This window comes from Silene latifolia, chromosome Y, assembly GCF_048544455.1.
Source record: "Silene latifolia isolate original U9 population chromosome Y, ASM4854445v1, whole genome shotgun sequence".
NCBI lineage: Eukaryota > Viridiplantae > Streptophyta > Magnoliopsida > Caryophyllales > Caryophyllaceae > Silene > Silene latifolia.
In genome coordinates, this window is record NC_133538.1 from 245709025 (window position 1) to 245716861 (window position 7837).

The following is a 7837-nucleotide window of genomic DNA, read 5'->3' on the forward strand; positions in this document are numbered from 1 at the left end:
TTGAGATTGTAACCTTTCACTAAGTATTTCTATTTAATCGTTGTTTCATTATTGTTTATTTGATTATCATTGCCTCGGGTAACCGAGATGGTAACATCCTTATACCTGGGTGGTCCTGGTAAGGCACTTGGAGTATGGGGGTGTTACAATACCACACATGTTCCACAATTTCTTTTCACAACTATGTCCACCAATGCCTCATCTAACACAAGATCGAAAGCACTCCAACAACCTCTCACAACGGTGTCCCATTAACAGAATATTACTATGCCATGACATCAACAGCACCATACCCAACTCTCTCTCATACCATACTCTATTCTCACTCCTAAGCTGACACTGGTAAGAAACATCATGAAACAACACAACGGTCTATATGCCCCGACCGGCACTGACAAGAAATAGCAGTAAACAAACAACGATTGATGACAACACGAAAATACTCGTATCACAACACGAATTACCGTGCCTAGTGCACAACACCACATCAATAGTCATTGCAACTCTTACAATCTCATAATACTAACTCAGCACAACTTCCTTGACCACAAGACTGTCTTAAAACTGCTATACCAGATAACGACGCAGCACATTAGACGGGATCACAAATACAAACCTTATAAATATTATCCATACCATGACTCTTGAGGCCGGAACCTCACACCATCACTTACAGATATCATACATACACATATAAGTATAACATATGACGTGGAACACACACACATAACGACTCGTAACGATCACGCCACACCATTACACACCTCATGGACCCATAATCGAATCTAACTAGCAAATCCTGACCACGTAAGTTACCACTTGACAATGAATACCTCTCATCCCGACTTAACTCAGGTGCCTTTCATCACATATCCTCTCATACACGCAATTATCACCCCTCCGACAAATGTAGCCATAACATTATTGCTCAACTTCCAGCGAGCACTTCATATATCTATATCTTATACTCCCTCACAACCAAACATACTAATCACCTCCACAAGATCAACCTCATTAGGACAGCTAACATCATCCTCAACCACTAGTGACAATACTATGACGCCAACATCCTTCATGTGATTACTCTCTTACTATCACTTCTTAATATAACAATCCGTTTCCTCCCTTTGGTTATCATCCCAAATAACGAACATTCAATCCATCAACAAAATATACCTCAACATTATTCCCAATTCTATCCTTTATCATATCGTTACCTAACTCTCCACCAAAATCTCAGATCGTGCAAAGACTCTACCAGCTTCTTATTCCCTTAATACCTCGAAACTCACGGCTAACATGTCGTCCTGCTCTCCTATATAACTATTAACTCATACCCTCTAGTGAGGCTATCGTACATATCCATAATTTCCTACCTTCATGCTCCTTAACTCCGGTCAACGTTCTCTCAACTTACTTCCATCCCTCTTTCCCCTTTTACTCAATAACACCAATTAATAATTCATCTCCTTTCTCTTTCTACCTAACTCTTTAGTAATCCGATTACCTTCTTATTACTCCACAACCCAAATTCCAGTAATTCATATCGATATCTTCTCTTTATTTCTTATCACTTATCTCCTCCCATCATACTATTCACCCGCACTTGTTACCATCAACTCTACACACTAACGATTATTCTTCAATAAGCCGTATCTCCATGTCGCATCCCTAGGAAACCAAAAATTCATCTCATACCATTAATTGCCCAAAGAATTACACACTAGGCTCACCTCTTGATATTCCAAGTTCCCAAATCAACCACTGTCTACTCATCGCGACATAACTTGACCTCACTATACACTATTCGTTTCCATCTCTCTATAGGGACCTTTTGTCACCTATATCCTTAAGCAACTCAATCTAAACCGTCTCCCTTCATAAATCCTTACATATCCCAATATGCCACTATTCGTATCCCTCATCTCAATCTTTCATTCTCACGTTTCTTTACACTTACATCACCCTTGCCCATATACACTTACTTTTATATTACTCAACCCACGACTATATCACTCATTATATCTCACAAAACATGCTCCTTGTCTCGATTAGCTCATCAATCTACTCTTTTCTTGTTCCACTATCCCTCACAACCACATATAACTCATGTCCTTTATATCCAACACCTATCCCTCATACACCGGCATCCTCCCTATCATAGCATTTGGTAACTTACGTATCAAGACCGTCACATATATAAAAGAATACATTAAGACTCAAAACATACGTGTGCACATACCCCACGACTCAAAACAAATGTAAGAACATAGCCACGAACATAAAAATTAAGGTGAAAATATAGCCACCGACTCAAAATAGCCGCCCACTGAGGTACTCGGTCGAGTACATAGCATACTAGGTCGAGTACAGGATACTCGGTCGAGTAACTATATTACCCGGCCGAGTTTTCGACTCCAGAAGCGAACGTAATTATCACAGAGGATTACTCGCTCGAGTATTACTTTACTCAGTCGAGTACCAACACGATTCTCAGCATCAACCAGTTTTCGTAAAACAGTCATATCTCACTCATTACTTGGTCGTTTTGGGCGTGTGACCTATCGTTAGAATCGTAAGAAGACAAGCTCTCACCTCAACTTGGAATCACAGCCATATCATTTATATAACTCGACTTATGACAGTTTTAAGACAACCCTTCCGTAATCGATCTTGGTACAAATCAAATTTTCTAAACCCAAACAATTTGAACATGCATAAGGCAACAACAACAACTCAATACTTCAAGAAAGCAGTACATAATTGAACTCTTATCGTACTCACATGAAAATTAAACACATCATTCATATATATATATATATATATATATATATATATAGATTTAGGATCCGGTGAGAACGAACACTCGGTGAGAACGGTGAGAACGACCTATAACCATAAGATTTTAAAACAATTGTACGGCTGATATTATCGACCGAAACAAATAAAAACAAAAACACGATGACATTACTCAACTTTTCCCTTCTCTCTCTACCTTTCCCTTCTCTCACTACCTCTCAGAAAAACCCGAGAAATCCAGAAAACCCCCGTCATTCTTAGTAAACAACGCCACAAAATCAACGAAATTGATCTTAATTGATACATATTGTTCTAAGACATTGATGTACGTTGATTAAATTTTCAAATTTTCTCACATAATTGATGTATGCACATGGAAATTTGTACTGATTTTATTTTTTTTATAGGGATTTAATGGAGATGGAAAGTTCCAGTGATTTTATTGTTCCGGCTGATGCAATTGGTCTAACTGATAGTAATGCTATCAAATAAACATCTTCTAATTTAGGTATGTGTATACTTTAATTTGTTCATATATTATGAATTCAAGGTGTGTTTTTATCGCCTTCTAGTTTTTTGGTATTTTAGCCGTTTTCTGATTTACAGGTGTTTCAATTGTTTTCAGATTCTTGTTAATTCAAACGTTTTGGGCGTTGTTAGTGCAATCAAATCATGTATTGTCGTGTTTTTGTATTTGATTAGTGTATCTAGTGAGATAAGTGTTGCGTATCAGTTCTAAAGAAAATTTGAAGAAAAATAATCACCGTTGTTTTTCATATTTGATTAGCATATCTAGTAATATAACTGATGCGTATCAGTTTTCAGAAAAATTGGACGATGATTAGGCGTTGTTGTTTTCGTATTTGATTAGTGTATCTACTAATATAATTAGTGCATATAAGTTTTCAGAAAATTTGATGATTCATGTACTAATATATTGTACGTATGCCTTCTGTTAGTTGTGGACACACTAATAATTGCCCATCTCAAAGGAAAGGATACGGTCTGTGCACATAATCTGAAGCCTTTTGTGGGTATGAGTTTCTATAAATTAGAGAAGGGAATACAATTCTACAAAATCTATGCTGCTAATTTGGGTTTTAAAATGAGATTGTCAACATAAAGAATGATAGATGGTGTGGTGGTTTTAAAATGAAATTGTCTAACACAATTCTACAAATATTTCATTTGGTTGGTGATCTTAATTATATGGTTGATGAGTTTGTTTATCAATTTCAGAGTTTTTGTCATTTTTAGGAGAGAAATGGTAGGCAGTAGTGCAAATGGAGTGTTGCATGCTACAATGAGTTGGTTGGTTTGGGTCTGTAGGAAAAAGGGTCATGGTAGCTTGGTTAATTTGTTTGTTCAGAAGGGCTTTCTGATATTGACATGGTTACTCCAAAATCTGGTACTCCTATTAAGCTTCTTGGCTGTGATGACATTAGTGTGTATGTCTTTTCTTTATGCATCATTTTTCATCTCAGTGCATTTCTAAACCTCTTGATGTTTGGAATGTGAAACTAGCCTTATTGTGCTATTGATTTATAGGTTTTGTATATTGAGTTATCTTTGTTTTGAGCTTTTTGCGTTTCCTTTGTGTATATTCCTTGTTCTGTGCAATCATGTTCGTGATTTGACTAGGCTACCATCCCAATTGTACCCTGCTTGGCATTTATATTCATTTGACAAATTGACAAGTCTATGAATTTTTTTTTTCGAAAACCAATAATTAATGATAAAATTTCGAATGGCGCTATCTTATTTTCTTTATCAATTTTACATGATATTGTCAATCGAAAAAAGTGATAACATGGATCCATTTGAAAGTAATAGTTTAAAATAGACCCTACTTTGAAAAAAGTTCTCTATTAGTCTATAAATAGGACAATCATTCATATTTTCTTCTTCCCAAAGACTGTTGTTATACAAAAATTAATTACAAAAATGGATCCTATTTTCCCTATATATGAATCCTATTTTCCCGAGTTAGGGCTAAGATGAAAAGTAAAACTGATCAGAAGATTGCTTCATTGAGGCAGTTTAATCATGTTTGATTTCGGTTTCATCCGATTGAGTTCGTTCGATTTTGTGTTGGTTTTATTAGGTTGATATGTTAGCTAACACTAATTTCACTACTTAGGCTTTTAGTTGTTCTATGTTAATTTCGATTCGGATTTGCATTGTTAGTGTACAGATGTGATATTTCATTGTTGATGTTGTGCTTTAATAGTCTTCTTTGAGACAGTGAGTGTACGATAGTTTAATGATATGGCTGATCATCAGGTTTTAAATTGAATTCGTTAAAGTGTGTGTCTTGTTAATGGTTATATATGCGACAACATGGTTGATATTTAATGGTATAAAGATCCTTAACATGTTATGACTAGCAAAAGGTTTCACCTGTCAGTAGTTACCGATCTAATTAATTGTAATGTTTACGTGTTTCAGGCTTGGAGGCACATATAGGAAGATTACTTACACAATTTTTTTGGGAAGCAAAAGTCGTATTTACACAGATCATTATTGTAACTGATACTCTCATCATCAGTGTCATTTTGTTAGCCGCCGGAAGCAATTTTTTTTTTCGGAAGCAAAAGTCGTATTTACACGGATTTGCAATGTTTTTGCAATTTTTTGACCTGCATCATCAGTGTCATTTTGTTGTGTTTGATTCATTCAGCCAATCACAATATATACAAGCTCATATTGTTATACGTATAACCATGATGTCCTACTAATCAGTATATTGTTGCCTAAGAGTAAGGTAACTACCTTATTTACAAGATATGCCAATAATTTTCGAATTTGCAGGTGGCTTGTAGGGATTACCCACATCCGAGGCACTTATGTGGAACATACCCTTTCAAGAAGACTCCTCATGAAACTCATTGCAAATTGGTAATAACTGTGTGATCTTTTCTGAGTGTTTTTTTAAGTTAATTTTGTAGATGTGTAATACCAGTTTAATCAGTGGCAATTTTGTATTGCAGTGTTATTGCTATGTATGTGATATATCTGCTCCCTGCAATAAATGGACTAGAGGATGCAAGGATCCGAATCTGAAGCACTGTGAAGCTACTCCTGACATTCCGCTTTGGAAGAGAAGGAGGGACAGAAGGAAGCAAAGGAATGAGGGATATTAACAGGATGATGTAGTGAAAACATAGAGAGAAGCGGCAGCAGTGAAGATTTGAAGTGACTGTATCTAATTTTGTGAAAGAATGTTAGGAAGTTTGAGTTCGATGAGGACGAAAGTCTGTCAGCTTGTTTTGGACTGCTATATGTCTATATGTGGGTAATCCACGCTTCTATTGAACTCGATTTGGAAATGTAACAAGATGGCATTGGAAAGGAAAAAAGAGAACTTAAATTCAATATTGCTCTACTTACATATTTTAACCGATTTTGTTTTGTTTTACTATCTTGTTTTCCCTTCTCCTAGCTTCGATGTATATAGAATTGACCAAAGTACCGCAAAATTCTATGTAATAAATGGACTAGAGGATGCAAGGAAAAAGACATCAGTTTTTCTATGTAATTGGAATACATCAAAGTACAGCAAAAAAATTGACCAAATCGTGAGTCTTACTCCTTAGTCCTTACTCCATAAGTTCACCCACCTTGCTATTAAATTTGCCAAAATGTCATGGTGAGCCTGTTGTTTTCGATAGATGGAGTATGTCATTTTGCAAAAAAAAAAAAAAAAAAAAAAAAAAAAAAAAAAAAAAAAGTGAAAATGTATCTATTTCATTTTGCCAAAAAAAAAACGTATATGACATTTGGTTAAAAAAAAATCTATTAAAAAATTGTACTTAGGCTAGCAAAAAGACATTCTTTAAAAAATTTACATAGAATGAAAGTCAAAAGTGTACCTAGGATAAAAAATATTGTATATAGAATTCACTTAAAAATTGTACCTAGAATAAAAAAGTGTATTTACATTCTTAAAATGTGTATATAGAATTTTGCTAAAAAGTGTACCTACTTTAGTTAAAAGTGTCAATTAGATTTGGTAAAAAAAAAGTGTATCTACATTCTTAAAATGCGTATATAAATTTTGGTAAAAAGTGTACCTACTTTAGTTAAAAGTGTATATGAGATTTGGTAAAAAAAAATGTATCTACATTCTTAAAATGCGTATATAAAATTTTGGTAAAAAGTGTACCTACTTTAGTTAAAAGTGTATATATATGAGATTTGGCAAAAAAAAAAAAGTGTATCCACATCCTTAAAATGCGTATATAGAATTTTGGTAAAAAGTGTACCTACTTTAGTTAAAAGTGTATATGAGATTTGGCAAAAAAAAAAAAAAAAAGTGTATCTACATCCTTAAAATGCGTATATAGAATTTTGGTAAAAAGTGTACCTACTTTAGTTAAAAGTGTATATGAGATTTGGTAAAAAAAAATGTATCTACATTCTTAAAATGCGTGTATAGAATTTTGGTAAAAAGTGTACCTACTTTAGTTAAAAGTGTATATATGAGATTTGGCAAAAAAAAAAAAAAAAGTGTATCTACATCCTTAAAATGCGTATATAGAATTTTGGTAAAAAGTGTACCTACTTTAGTTAAAAGTGTATATGAGATTTGGCAAAAAAAAAAAAAAAAAAAAGTGTATCTACATCCTTAAAATGCGTATATAGAATTTTGGTAAAAAGTGTACCTACTTTAGTTAAAAGTGTATCTGAGATGTGGTAAAAAAAAAAAAAAAAAAAGTGCACCTTTTATATATATTCTAATGTATCTAGTGTGTTCTCACCGTTCTCACCGAGTGGTCGTTCTCACCGGATCCCACCTCTATATATATATATATATATATATATATATATATATATATATATATATATATATATATATATATATATATATATATATATATATATATATATATATACGCATGACCTTAATCACATGCTACTACCAACAACCAAACATTAACATCATCATAATCTTATACACATGTACCACTACCCTTTGGAAAGCCACATATTAAACAGGTAACATACTCAACATATTTCATGCTCAAGAACTATCGTA

General features: G+C 33.9%; 1 long non-coding RNA gene across 1 annotated transcript; it reads left to right on the forward strand.

The window, feature by feature from the left end:
* Window positions 1-2958: 2958 nt before the first annotated feature.
* On the forward strand, window positions 2959-6189 carry LOC141626644 (uncharacterized). Its single transcript, XR_012536246.1, has 4 exons — window positions 2959-3124; window positions 3207-3307; window positions 5248-5697; window positions 5790-6189. It is a non-coding gene; the product is annotated as an uncharacterized LOC141626644 (long non-coding RNA).
* The last annotated feature ends 1648 nt before the right edge of the window (window positions 6190-7837 follow it).